This window comes from Chiloscyllium plagiosum, unplaced genomic scaffold (assembly GCF_037043375.1).
Source record: "Chiloscyllium plagiosum isolate Xiang-an unplaced genomic scaffold, Cpla_swu_hap1 HiC_scaffold_6, whole genome shotgun sequence".
NCBI classification, from domain to species: Eukaryota; Metazoa; Chordata; class Chondrichthyes; order Orectolobiformes; family Hemiscylliidae; genus Chiloscyllium; species Chiloscyllium plagiosum.
The window spans coordinates 77,162,611-77,177,886 of NW_028270144.1; the positions used below are offsets into that span (position 1 = coordinate 77,162,611).

Here is a 15,276-nt window from a genome sequence, read left to right on the forward strand (position 1 = left end):
TTGGCAGTGCCACAGTAGTTAACTCATATCAACCAAACACATGTAGCACTTAGGACCCCAAATACAATTTACGTAGAATTTTACCATTCCTTCACTCATAAATAAACGTTTGCTTCACTACTAATGGCTTTGCCCTCTGTGATGTGTTGTGGTAAATCTCCTTTTTCATGTTGAGTAAATTTCACTGGGTTTGCATGTTAAAAGATGGCACAGTTGATTCATAACCAAAGGAGTAGCCATGGGCACCCGCATGGGCCCCAGCTATGCCTGCCTCTTCGTAGGATATGTGGAACAGTCCATCTTCCGCAGCTACACTGACACCACCCCCCACCTTTTCCTCCGCTACATCGATGACTGTATCGGTGCTGCCTCGTGCTCCCATGAGGAGGTTGAACAGTTCATCCACTTTACCAACACCTTCCACCCTGACCTCAAATTCACCTGGACCGTCTCAGGCTCCTCCCTCCCCTTCCTAGACCTTTCCATTTCTATCTTGGGCGACCGAATCAACACGGACATTTACTATAAACCGACCGACTCCCACAGCTACTTAGACTACACCTCCTCCCACCCTGCCCCCTGTAAAAGCGCCATCCCGTATTCCCAATTCCTTCGTCTCCGCCGCATCTGCTCCCAGGAGGACCAGTTCCAAAACCGTACAACCCAGATGGCCTCCTTCTTCAAAGACCGCAAATTCCCCCCAGACGTGGTCGATGATGCCCTCCACCGCATCTCCTCCACTTCCCGCTCCTCCACCCTTGAACCCTGCCCCTCCCACTGCCACTAGGACAGAACCCCACTGATCCTCACCTACCACCCCACCAACTCCATATACAGTGTATCATCTGCCGTCATTTCCGCCACCTCCAAACGGACCCCACCACCAAGGATATATTTCCCTCCCCTCCCCTATCAGCGTTCCGAAAAGACCACTCCCTCCGTGACTCCCTCGTCAGGTCCACACCCCCCACCAACCCAACCTCCAATCCCGGCACCTTCCCCTGCAACCGCAAGAAATGTAAAACTTGCGCCCACACCTCCCCCCTTACTTCCCTCCAAGGGATACTTCCATATCCGCCACAAATTCACCTGCACCTCCACATACATCATTTATTGCATCCGCTGCACCCGATGTGGTCTCCTCTATATTGGGGAGACAGGCCGCCTACTTGCAGAACGGTTCAGAGAACACCTCTGGGACACCCGGACAAACCAATCCAAGCACCCCGTGGCTCAACACTTCAACTCCCCCTCCCACTCCACCAAGGACATGCAGGTCCTTGGACTCCTCCATCGCCAGACAATAGCAACACGACGGTTGGAGGAAGAGCGCCTTATCTTCCGCCTAGGAACCCTCCAACCACAAGGAATGAACTCAGATTTCTCCAGTTTCCTCATCTCCCCTCCCCCACCTTGTCTCAGTCAAATCCCTCGAACTCAGCACCGCCTTCCTAACCTGCAATCTTCTTCCTGACCTCTCCGCCCCCATCCCCACTCCGGCCTATCACCCTCACCTTGACCTCCTTCCACGTATCGCATATCCAATGCCCCTCCCCCAAGTCCCTCCTCCCTACCTTTTATCTTAGCCTGCTGGGCACACTTTCCTCATTCCTGAAGAAGGGCTTATGCCTGAAATCTCGATTCTTCTGCTCCTTGGATGCTGCCTGACCTGCTGCGCTTTTCCAGCAACACATTTTCAGCTCTGATCTCCAGCATCTGAAGTCCTCACTTTCTCAAAGTAAAGAAAGAACCTTGCTTGTTGACAAGTCTTGTGATTTTTGAATTTCTTTATCTGAAGGCTGTAAATTGAGATGAAATCCTTTGTCACCACGCCACTTCTCATGTAGCTACAACATATTCTTTTGTGCTTCCTTTAAATTGGTCTTTGAATCACATGGTCCAATTTCTTAAGCCTGACCTCCATTTTTTTGAATAGCTGTGAGTTTTTTTTTCTCTTCCTAGCCAGCAACAAGCCTTAATAATATTTGTCTTGGTTCTTCCATGGCTATGGGTGTTATCTGTTTTCTACTTTTGCTTCCTCACATCTCTCCTCTGTACTTCCACCCCCCCATCTCAAACAAGTGAGGGGTTTGTAGGTTTTATCACTAAGGTTACCAAATTCATCCCATTACTCCCAGCCCCAATTTTCTCTGACTAAGTTTTGGAATGGTCAAAGCCATTACCCTTGTCACATATGCCACATCCTCATTGCCAGCTTCATGTCCCTCCTGTGTTAGATTGAACCTGACTATTCATTTGCGTTCTGAATATCCACTAAACTCTGAAGTAAGCTTCCCATTCTCCAATGCTAAAAAATGGTATCTCATTCAAAAAAGATGTCACTGTATCCCATTATCTGTATCCCACTCCACACCAAGCTTCACTTATCCAGCATCCCTGTCCTCACTAAATTGCAGTAGTTTCATGTCTATTAATTCCTCTAATTTATTTCTCTCATCTCATTTTCTCTGGTGCATTCAAAGCTCCAGGACTATGTGATGAGGTATGCACTAAAGCTTGAGGCTGCTGCCATCAAGGTGCAGTGGTGAAAGGCCAATATTTAAGGCCTTTGTGCCATGATAGTTTGAGGGTCTGTTAACTTATAGAATCCATCAGAGCTTGTATCCAATCTTTGAATCTGGTTTGAGTCACCTAAGAGTGCAGATAATTAAATGTGAAATGTGATATTTTAACTGTATTTATTACATCTTACACAATGCACTATTACATCTATCTCTTATTTCTTCTCCACTCCCAGAAAGCTATTTAGCTTAAAACCCCAATATTCATAAACAGTCATCTGGTACCAATGCAGTGTAACATGCAACAGTGAAAAAAATTGGTTCAAAAAGGCCTTGTTTCAGAAGTCAACAAACCACTTGGAACCAAAATGCTATATGATTGCAAATATATTTCTGTTAAGCGTTCTGAACTTAATTGTCATTCTTAGTAGAATTATGTCGTCAATTAGTTGATGGTTTGACTATTGGATTTTTTAAAAAAATGGCTTCAAAGGTGGCTCACCTTGACCCAACAAAGCATGTAACTTTTAGTGCAGTGATACATTCTGTTTGACTTGGTTTTGATGTTTTCCTTTCTGTGTGATAAGTGTTAAAACTGATGGTTTGCCAGACTTACAGTATGGGAATCTGAATGAGGCTTGAAGTGTTAGAAAACACAGTTTCTGATTTATTGCTCACTTGAAGCATGGCCATTTGAGGAAGTATGACGGTCTGTAATAGTTTCATTGCTGTAGTTATTGCTTTTCTTTGTGCTAATGACAGTTTGAAAGGAGGAGGTTGGCTGCCCATAGGTGCTAGAAATGCGGGCTGCTATCATGATTGAAATTGATGAAACATTTCTGATCCTTACAAGGTTCATTACAATGAAAGAAAGTCTGCACTAATCTGCTTTTCCAAAGCAGCAAAGGAGAATAATCCTGTACATGAGCTGCTGGTACAGCTGTTACGAACCAGCCTTTGCATGGTTATACAAGGATTCAGACAAGGAGAAGTTTCATGTTTTATTCCAGTTCAGTACTGTGTTCCCAGCTTGTTGTACAGGTATGATAATTGGTCGCAGCATATTTTGACTTGAAAGAACATAAAAAATAGGAGCAGAACATGATGTTCCCACCAAACAGAGAATTTTGAACTATGGGACACAGTTACAGAATAAAGGGACAATCATTTAAAACCAAGATGCAAAGGATTTTTTTTCTCCCAGAGGCTAGTGAATGTCTGTAATTCTTTACCCCAGAAAGTTGTGGAGATTAGATCATTGGATGTATCTATAGAGGAGCTTGATAAGTTTTGAGATATGAGGACATTAACAGGTGTGCTGAGCTGGCATGAAAGAGGAGTTCAGCATGGGGCAAATCAGGCACGATCCTGTTTAATTGGCAGGGCAAGTTGAGGGTCTTAATGGCATATTCAGCATCTTTCCTGTGAAATTCCCTTAGAATGTTGAATAGTTTAATATGATCACCTCTCATTCACTCTAATGAATAAAGGCATAACCAGATTAGCCAGTCTCAATAAGTCAGGCCCTTTTTGCCAGGGGTTAACCAAGTAAATTGCTTTTGATCTGTCTCCAGCTGTATCCGGTTTTAAATGTGGGGACCAAAACTACACGTTATACCAGATGCAACTCACCAACATCCTGTACGGTTGTAACAAGACTCCCCTCTTTTTCAACTCTCCAGCAATAAAGGCCAGAATTCTATTTGTTTTTTTAAGTACGTGCTGCACCTATATGCTAACCTTTTGAGTTTTATGCATAAGAACACCCAGATCCCTCTATGCAACATTTTTTTCGGAATATCTCTCAACTTCAAAAATAGTCTGCTTTTTGATTCTTCCTACCAAAGAGCATGACCTCACACTTACTCATGTTAAACTCCATCTGTAAAGTTTTTGCTCACTCATTCAACCTTTACATGCATTTATAGACTTCTCACGTCCTCATCATAACATGCCCTCCCACCTATTTTTGTAACATAAGTAAATTTGAATACATTACATTCTGCCTCCTCTGAGTTATTAATATTGATAGTAAAATAATTGAGACCCTGGGACTAATTCTTGTGACAGTCCACTACTTACATCTTTTCAACTTGACTAGGATCTGTTAATTCAGAATCTGTCTTCTGTCTGTTAACAAATCTTCAATCCATGCTAATACCATCAATAATGTGAACTCCTACATTGTGCAATAACCTATGTGGCACCTTATCAGATACCTCTGGAAATACAAATACACTACATCTACTAGTTCCCCTTTATCAAATTTGCTTCTTGTATCCTTACAGAGATCTAGCAAGACTTACACACTTAGTGGTAAGGTCCTGGGGAATGTTGCTAAACAGAGACCTTGGAGTGCAGGTTCATAGTTACTTGAAAGTGGAGGCACAGGTGGATAGGATAGTGAAGAAGGAGTTTGATATGCTTGCCTTTATTGGTCAGTGCATTGAGTATAGGAGTTGAGAGGCCATGTTTGTGGCTGTACAGGACATTGGCTGGGTCATTTTTGGAATACGGCGTGCAATTCTGGTCTTCCTGCTACAGGCAGATTGTTGTGAAACTTGAAAGGATTCAGAAAAGATTTAAAAAGGATGTTGTTAGAGTTGGAAGGTTTGAGCTATAGGAAGAGGCTGAACAGGCTGGGGCTGTTTTCCATGAAGCGTCAGAGGCTAAGGGGTGAACTTATACACGTTGATAAAATCATAAGGGGCATGTATAGGGTGAATAGCCAAGGTCCTTTCCCTGGGGTTGGGGAGGTCCAAACCTAGAGGGTCTAGGTTTAAGTTGAGAGGGGAAAGATTTAAAAGGGACCTAAGGGGCAACTGTTTCATGCAGAGGGTGGTGTGTGTCTGCAGTGAGCTGCCAGTGGAAGTGGTGGAGGCTGGTACAATTACGACAATTAAAAGGCATCTGGATAGGTACATGAATAGGAAGGAGTTAGGGGAAATAGGCCAAATGCTAGCAAATGGTACGAGATTTATTTAGGATATCTGATCGGCATTGGACTGAAGGGTCTGTGCTGTACATCTCTATGACTCTATGACTCTCGGGCATCTTCTCCTGTCTTCCAGGATTTTCTCCCTGCTCCCTAGTTTTCTCCTCATTTACAATGAGAATCATGTCCCCCTTTTTCAAGATTTCCAAACCCCCCTATCCCCAACTGGAATGTGGTTCCCCCCCCACCACCACCGATCCATGCTTTCCAAATGATCTCCTCCTCCCATGTGATCTACTCATTGGGTCTCTTCACCCAATTCCCTTCCGAATGAGATTTTCTACTGTAGTTAGAGCTCCATGTTCCCTGTACTTCTAACTATTGTTTCTGCTGTCTCTTCTGGCCCCGTAAATATTGGGGCCAATCAATCTTAAACTGGATCTGCCATCAGGAATTTAAAGTCATAGAATCATACAGCACGGAAACAGACCCTTCAGTCTATGCCGATCAGATTTTCTAAAACAAGCTGGTCCCATTTGACTGAATTTGACCCAGATCCCTCTAAACCATTCCTATTCATGTATCTGTCCAAATGTCTTTTAAATTTTTAAACTGTACCTGCATCTATCAGTTCATTCCACATACGCATCATGCTCTGTGTGAAAAAGTTGGCCCTCAGGTCCACTTCAGATCTTTCCATGTTCACCTTAAACCTATGCTGTCGAGTTTTGAACTCCCCTATCCTAGGGAAGACTTCTGCTATTCACCTTGTCTATGCGAATCATGATTTTATAAACCTCCATAAGGTCACCGCTCAGTCTACAGTCCAGACAAAAAATGTTCCAGTCTATCTAGCCTCTCCTTATAACACTTTGGTCAACATAAGTTGGTGTGATCAGTCACAGCTTGCAATGTAAGATATATTGCTTAGTGATTGTCAATAGTCTTGGACCTAGCAGTTGAGATCAAGGGCTCTTACTCTCATCCAGTATTAAAATCATTGGTGCTATTTAAACCAGCCATCATCAATTTTAGCTTGTCTTCTTAAAGGGTGGATGATCTGTTTTTAAATGATTCAGCGCAGCAGGACAGTCAAGTCCAAGTCTAGTTCCATAAATGCAATTTCCTACCTTTGGTGCAGAGTAAGTAACCTCACTATCACACCTTAGATTATTTACTCACATATCTTCTTGGCATCTCACATGAAGTTTCACACCAGACTGATTTGAATTGCTTCTCTTAAGTTGATTCCTATCTTTCATAAGGTTCATAATGATGGATGCTTTAATTAGCACAAAGTGGGATGGTGGTTATTACCATTGTTATGACACGGAGATAAACCCCTCTGTTACTTAAACCCAAACACCCAGAGAAGCTCGCCTCGCTTTGTAATCTGTTAAAATGGGAGTGACAGCAAACTCCCAAATTCCACTATTTAAAGAAAGTAACATCAATTTATTTTTTAACTCTAAAAGTGAACATTAAACAATTATAAAACCATAAGACCATAAGACATAGGAGCGGAAGTAAGGCCATTCGGCCCATCGAGTCCACTCCGCCATTCAGTCATGGCTGATGGGCATTTCAACTCCACTTACCCGCATTCTCCCCGTAGCCCTTAATTCCTTGTGACATCAAGAATTTATCAATCTCTGCCTTGAAGACATTTAGCGTCCCAACCTCCACTGCACTCTGCGGCAATGAATTCCACAGGCCCACCACTCTCTGGCTAAAGAAATGTCTCCGCATTTCTGTTCTGAATTTACCCCCTCTAATTCTAAGGCTGTGTCCACGGGTCCTAGTCTCCTCGCCTAACGGAAACAATTTCCTAGCGTCCACCCTCTCCAAGCCATGTATTATCTTGTAAGTTTCTATTAGATCTCCCCTTAATCTTCTAAACTCCAATGAATACAATCCCAGGATCCTCAGCTGTTCCTCATATGTTAGACCTACCATTCCAGGGATCATCCGTGTGAATCTCCGCTGGACACGCTCCAGTGCCAGTATGTCCTTCCTGAGGTGTGGGGACCAAAACTGGACACAGTACTCCAAATGGGGCCTAACCAGAGCTTTATAAAGTCTCAGCAGCACAATGGTGCTTTTATATTCCAACCCTCTTGAGATAAATGACAAGATGGCATTCGCTTTCTTAATCATGGACTCAACCTGCATGTTTACCTTTAGAGAATCCTCAACTAGCACTCCCAGATCCCTTTGTACTTTGGCTTTATGAATTTTCTCACCGTTTAGAAAGTAGTCCATGCTTGTATTCTTTTTTCCAAAGTGCAAGACCTCGCATTTGCTCACTTTGAATTCCATCAGCCATTTCCTGGACCACTCTTCCAAACTGTCTAGATCCTTCTGCAGCCTCCCCACTTCCTCAGTACTACCTGCCTGTCAACCTAACTTTGTATCATCGGCAAACTTCGCTAGAATGCCCCCAGTCCCTTCATCCAGATCGTTAATATATAATGTGAACAGCTGCGGCCCCAACACTGAACCCTGCGGGACACCGCTTGTCACCGGCTGCCATTCCGAAAAAGAACCTTTTATCCCAACTCTCTGCCTTCTGTCAGACAGCCAATCCTCAATCCATACCAGTGGCTCACCTCGAACACCATGGACCCTCACCTTGCTCAGCAGCCTCCCGTGTGGCACCTTATCAAAGGCCTTTTGGAAGTCTAGGTAGACCACATCCAATGGGTTTCCCTGGTCTAACCTACTTGTTATCTCTTCAAAGAATTCCAACAGGTTTGTCAGGCACGACCTCCCCTTACTAAATCCATGTTGACTTGTTCTAATCCGACCCTGCTCTTCCAAGAATTTAGAAACCTCATCCTTAATGATGGATTCTAGAATTTTACCAACAACCGAGGTTAGGCTAATTGGCCTATAATTTTCCATCTTTTGTCTTGATCCTTTCTTGAACAAGGGGGTTACAACAGCGATCTTCCAGTCATCCGGGACTTTCCCTGACTCCAGTGACTTTTGAAAGATCTCAACCAATGCCTCCGCTATTTCCCCAACCACCTCCCTTGGAACTCTAGGATGTAGCCCATCGGGGCCAGGAGATTTATCAATTTTAAGCCCTTTTAGCTTTTCTAGCACTTTCTCTTTTGTAATGGCAACCATACTCAACTCAGCCCCCTGACTCCCTTTAATTGTTGGGATAATACTCATGTCTTCCACTGTGAAGACTGATGCAAAGTACTTATTAAGTTCTCCTGCTATTTCCTTATCTCCCATCACTAGGCTTCCAGCATCAGTTTGAAGTGGCCCAATGTCTACTTTTGCCTGTCGTTTGTTTCCTGTCGTTTGTTTCTTATGTATTGAAAGAAACTTTTACTACCATTTCTAATATTACTGGCTAGCCTACCTTCATATTTGATCCTCTCCTTCCTTATTTCTCTCTTTGTTATCCTCTGTTTGTTTTTGTAGCCTTCCAAATCTTCTGATTTCCCAATGCTCTTGGCCACTTTATAGGATCTCTCTTTTTCTTTGATAGATTTCCTGACTTCCTTTGTCAGCCATGGCTGTCTAATCCCTCCCCGGATAATCTTTCTTTTCTTGGGGATGAACCTCTGTACAGTGTCCTCAATTATACCCACAAACTCCTGCCATTTTTGCTCTACTGTCTTCCCCGCTAGGCTCTGCTTCCAGTCTATTTTCGTCAGTTCCTCTCTCATGCCCTCATAATTACCTTTATTTAACTGTAACACCATTACATCCGATTTTGCCTTCTCTCTTTCAAACTGCAGACTGAACTCTACCATATTATAATCGCTGCCTCCTAAGTGTTCCCTTACTTTAAGATTTTTTATAAAGTCTGGTTCATTGCATAGCACTAGGTCCAGAATAGCCTGCTCCCTTGTGGGCTCCATGACAAGCTGTTCCAAAAAGCCATCCTGTAAGCATTCCATGAATTCCCTTTCTTTGGATCCAGTGGCAACATTATTTACCCAGTCCACCTGCATATTGAAGTCTCCCATGATCACCGTGACCTTGCCTTTCTGACATGCCTCCTCTATTTCCCGGTACATGTTGCGCCCCTGGTCCTGACCACTGTTAGGAGGTCTGTACATAACTCCCACTATGGGTTTTTTGCCTTTGTGGTTCCTCAATTCCACCCACATTATCCGACGCTATGTCATTCAGTGCCATAGATTTAATTTTGTTCTTAACTAACAAGGCAACCCCGCCCCCTCTGCCTGCCTCCCTGTCTTTTCGATAAGTTGAAAACCCTTGGATGTTTAACTGCCAGTCCTGACCCCACTGTAACCACGTCTCTGTGATGCCTACCACATCATAATCATTCACGATGATCTGTGCCATTAATTCATCTGCTTTGTTACGAATGTTACAAGCATTCAGGTAAAGTGTCTTAATGCTAACTTTCTTATCATTAGAGATATTGGAAGTCATAAGATGTCCTAAGTTATCCTTCCTTTTTGCTGCATTCCCAGTTGTCTCAAGGTTAAATCCGCCTGCACATATGCTATCCTGCTGCTTATCTTTCCATTTAACTCCATACTCCCTGTCGCTTTCACTTTCCCTTCCCCCCAACTCAGAAGTTTAAAGTCCTACTGACCACACTATTTATCCTCTTCGTTAGAACATTGGTACCTGATCGGTTCAGGTGGAGACCGTCCCAACGGTACAGATCCTCCCGGTTCCAAAACTGATGCCAATGCCCCATGAAGTGGAATCCCTCTTTCCCACACCAATCCCTTAGCCACGTGTTTACTTCCCTAATTTTCTCATCCCTATGCCAATTGGCACGTGGCTCGGGCAGTAATCCGGAGATTATGACCCTTGAGGACCTGTACTTCAATTTCCTTCCTAGTGCTCGATAATCCCCAAACAGGTCCTCCACCCTAGCTTTGCCTATGTTGTTAGTCCCAGCGTGGACCACAACAACTGGATCCTCCCCCTTCCGCTCCAATATCCTTTCAAGCCGGTCAGAGATGTCCCACACCCTGGCACCGGGCAGGCAACACACCATGCGAGACTCCCGATCCGGCTTGCAAAGGATACTATCTGTCCCCCTAACTATAGAATCCCCTATAACAACTATTTGTCTTTTTGCTCCCCCCTCTTGATGCCTTCTGCATCATGGTGCCATGGTCAGCTGGCTCATCCTGTCCAGAGCCCTTTTCCTCATCCGTACAGAGAGCAAGAATCTCATACCTATTGGACAAGGTCAAGGGCTGAGGCTCCTGCACTCCTGAACTCAGGTTCCCCCTAGAGGCCTCACTTACAGTCACATTCTGATGTCCCTGATCACTAACTGAATGTGAATTACTTAATCTCCCAGGTGTGACTGCCTCCTGAAACAAAGCGTCCAGGTAACTCTCCCCCTCCCGGATGTGCCGCAGTGTTTGAAGCTCAGATTCCAGATCATCAACTTTGATCCGGAGTTCTTCCAGCAACCAACACTTGCTGCAGATGTGGTCACTGCTGTTCACAATGGGATCAGCCATCTCCCACATCATACAGCTACAGCACCTCACCTGCCCAGCCATCTCTGCTTAGTTAATTACTTTATTACTTTGTACAGGTTTGAGTTTAAATACTTTCTAATAGCTCTCTGCTTTTTTTCTAAAAACCAATTAATAGATAAACAAAAAAAGTAATTTCTTTAACTAGTCACTGATAAAGAAATAGAAAATCCTTACCTTAAAAAATTATTCACAATTCTAAGCCCCCCTTTCTCTTAACTGTTTATTATCTACCTCCAAATCTATAAAATATGCATTTCCAATAAGACACATTAAAATTATATCAACTTAATTTCAAAACCACACAGTGCTATCATCTTCTGTGTCTTTCTTGTTCTGACTGTAGATCTCCCTGGGTCATTGTCTTTTTTTTACTGTGAGTATGTTTAATATGAAAAAGTACCTTTGATAGAGAGTGCTTCCTTATTTCTTGGAGAGCAAGATGTTAGATCTCTAGGCGTTTCTGTCTTGATGGCAGTTGCTTTCTCTCCAATTTTCAACTTGTCCTCATTTTTATATCCCCAACATCGGATTGCGTCATTCGTTCAACGTTGGCAAAACAATAAATTCAAGCTCAATTGGATTTTAGTATCCTGGGGCATAATTTAAATTGCTTAAATTTTAATTGTTGTCAAAACAGCATCCAAAACTCAGTTATCTCTTTCACAGCCAATTGTTACATATTTTCAATTTTCCAGTATACTCTGTGACTGCCATCTAGTCATATCACAAAGTGCTTGTAATCTCACAGTTCAGAACAACATTCACACTCTTAAAGGTACAGTACATGCCTGTAATTTCATAAAACCATGCACTAGGTAAACTGGAAGGAACTCTACCCCTTAGTGAAGGGACCAATTGTCAAGGTAAAGGTAGGATGTTTAGAGGGGATGTGAGGAAAGATTTGTTTTCCTCTTAGAGGGTGGTGGGAATTTGAAACTCACCACCTCTAGGTGTTTGGTGGAGGCAGAAACCCTCATAATGTTTAAGAAATATTTAGTTGTGTATTTATGATGCCAAATCATACAAGTTTATGGGCCAAGTTCCAGAAAATGGGATTAGAGTAGTTTGTTGGTTGTTTTTGGCTGGCACAGACTTACAGGGTTTCTGTGCTGTCATCATCTATGACTCTGTGTTAGTTTGCCATCTAGAAATATATATATGGAAAAGAGCTCTGATATTGCTCTGTATCTAATGGGAAATATTAATCCATTTACAGTAAAATATCTCTTGGGGGTCCTTTGGGACTGAGGAAGTTTGGTTGCATGCTGCTCTGATAGCTGGCTAATACGTCCATAAATGATAAAGGGCACTTTCGACAAATTTTGCCGCAGGAAGGGCAGATTTCTTCTTATTCATTCAAGGCATGTGTCTGTCATTGGCTTGGCCAGCCTTTAATAGCCATTCCTAATTGCCCAGAGGGCAGACAGGAGTCAACCATGTTGACCAGAGCCAGACCAGGTAAGAACAGCAGTTTCCTTCCCTAAAAGTCAGTAGTGAACCAGGTGAGATTTTCTGACAAACACTCACAGCGTCATGGTTATCTTAATTCCAATTTTTACTGAATTCCAACTCTATCACTGACCATGGCAGGATTTGAACCCAGGTTCCCAGAATGTTGCCTGGTTCTCTGGATTAATGGGTAGGTGGGGTGTTGGAAGTTTGTGTGCTTTCTCCAGCACCTTTACCTTTGTGCGTTGTTAATGATGACTCTACATGTGCTTGGTAATTTCTCAAATATCAGCTTTCTCCATTTTAGTCAATCACAGGTCATGGTCTGCCATGTGTTGACGGATACAACTGGTCTCTTTAGGGTGCTTTGAGGATAGCCTCAACGCATTTCCACTATTCTCCTCTGATTCTGCTTTCTTCTCTGATTCTGCTTTCATGCCTGAATTTTGAATAGAGAAGTCACTTCAGAAATTTGGTGTCCAACATGTGAATGATATGTACTGTCTGTGGAGTTGGTTTGAAATGTTTGTAGCTTGATGCTGGACAAATTGAACAAGGGAGCATCATTTGAAAAATACTGACAAAATTTATGCATGATAGTGTTTCTCAATCAGGTATTGATGTAAGAAATTGGAGGTTAATTAGATCTCAATTTTTCACATATTGGTGCAAAGCAGGTGATAGCATAAAGACAACCTTTTCAGACCTGTCTGATTTATTCTTTTCCCACTGAAGTTGGAAACTAATTCTACTGCCAATAACTTTTAATAATTCCAAATATTTTCTGATCTGCTGAGTCTGTCAACAGATCACCCTTGCAGCGTTCTGCTTAAAAATGAAACTATCTGCTTTTTATATTCCTGTGTTGACAATCAAGAATAAGGTTTATGTTAGACAGTCCTTGTTGAGTTAAAATTCCCAACAAGGACTCTCCCAGCACATTGGGTGTGATGTGTCTCCTGAGACTGGTGAGTAAATTGCTTATCCTTTATAATATTTAAGTAAAGAACTTCAAAGCCTGTGTCATTTACATTTCTAACACCGTTCATCTCGATGCCTTTCTTGAAATGTGCATATAAGAATTTGCTTTTAAACACAATCTTTAAACATATCTTTTTATTTGAAATTCTTTCTGTGAATCAAAAACAATCAAATCTCAAATGTCGTGCAGTTCCATTTCTAAACAAGGCTTGCATTTATGTAATATTTTCAAGACTAGATATCCCAAATCACTTTACAGTCAATAAAGTACATACCATGTTTAATCACTGTTGTAATTCAGGATAAGCAACAGCCAATTTGTGCACAGAAAAGTCCTAAAAACAGAAATGCAATGATAACCAGATAATCTATTTCTGTGACTTTGACTGAGAGATAAACATTTATTGGAACAGAAGGGATAACTCCCCATTTGTCTTCAAAGTAGTGCTGTGGGATCATTTACAGGTACCTGAGATGGCAGATAGAGATTCGATTTAATGACAGACAACACCGTTAACAGTGCAGCCTCTCAGGATTATGAGGATAGATTGGAGAGCTTGAGACTGCTCTCCTCTGAGAGAAAAAGGCTAAGAGGAGATGGGATTGAAATTTTCAAAATCAATAGAAGTCTGGATAGAGTAGATATGGAGTAACTGTTCCTGCTCATAAAAGAATCAAGAACGAGGAGGCAACCAATTTAAAGTGATCTGTAAACAAAGCAAAATGTGAGAAAAGTCTTTTTCACATAATGATTGGTTCAGGCCTTGAATGCATTGCCTGAAAGTGTGTGGAGACAATTGCATAGGTATGGGGAAAAGGCAGGCAAATGGCACTAAATCATAATGCTCGCTGGAGGGCCAGTACAGACACATGTGCTGAATGGCCTCCTCTGCATCATAGTAATTCTGTGTTTCAGGCAAGTTAGTGACAAATATCATTCTCCCCATACAATCCCATGTAATGAACATCTCCAATAACTGTGCTTACATTCCAATCCTTAATTTTTAGCAGGATTTGCCACAATTGAATTCCAACCATCGAAATTCCCTTTGACTGGACACCTAACTAGACTAGCTGTATAAATACAGTGGCTGCAAGAGCAGGTCAAAGGCTGGGAATTGTGCAACAAATTAGTCTCTGCCTTAGTCCCAAAAACCTTTCCACTATGTACAAGTTACAACTCAGGAGTGTGATGGAATACTGAACTAGTGGATGAGTACAGCTCCAGCAACACTGAAGAAGCTCAGTGCAATCCAGGACAAAGCAGCCCACTTGATTAACTTTGCATATTCATGTCCTCTATCAGTGCTGCACAGTGGCAGCATTGTGCACCAGATTACTGCAGTAACTCACCATGGTTTCTTTTTTCCTCATCCATAATCTCCACCATTAAAAGAACAAAGGCAGAAAATGAATGGGAACATCACCAGCTGCTAATTCACCTTAAATTCTTGATTACAAAGGATGAAAGAATATTAGGGTTTGCAGAAATGTAAAGTTTAAAATTAGATTAGCCATGATCTTATTTAATGATAGACCAGGCTCGAAGGACCGAGTGGTCCACTCTTGCTCCTTGTTCTGAAGTTTGGGAGTTAAATGTCTTCTCAATCTTTCACTGGGTCAAAATCCTGAAGTGTTCTCCAAATCAACACTGTGGGTGTTCCTTTCCCACAGGGACTTCAGTTTAAGAAGGCAGCTCACCATCCATCTTCTCAAGAGCATCTAGAGCTGGATAATTAATGTTGTCTTGGCTAGTGCTGCTGGCATCACATAAACAAACAGTGGAAAATCCCAGACACTCATCTGATTCAGAAAATAGGTTTCCATGATGCAAGCGGAATGTAGTTGTCATTTTGGGGGAGAAATGGATGGAGTGTGCAATATTGCT

General features: G+C 42.4%; 2 protein-coding genes across 5 annotated transcripts in view; one reads left to right on the top strand and one right to left on the bottom strand.

The window, feature by feature from the left end:
- edar (ectodysplasin A receptor) overlaps positions 1-11,530 on the bottom strand; it is a 170,759-nt gene extending 159,229 nt beyond the window's left edge. The window contains exon 1 of the mRNA XM_087988134.1: positions 11,359-11,530. The gene's annotated coding sequence lies outside the window, so the exon portion shown is untranslated. The remainder of the gene's footprint in view (positions 1-11,358) is intronic.
- sh3rf3 (SH3 domain containing ring finger 3) overlaps positions 1-15,276 on the top strand; it is a 377,685-nt gene that overhangs the window by 8,045 nt on the left and 354,364 nt on the right. The gene's annotated exons all lie outside the window — the stretch shown is intronic.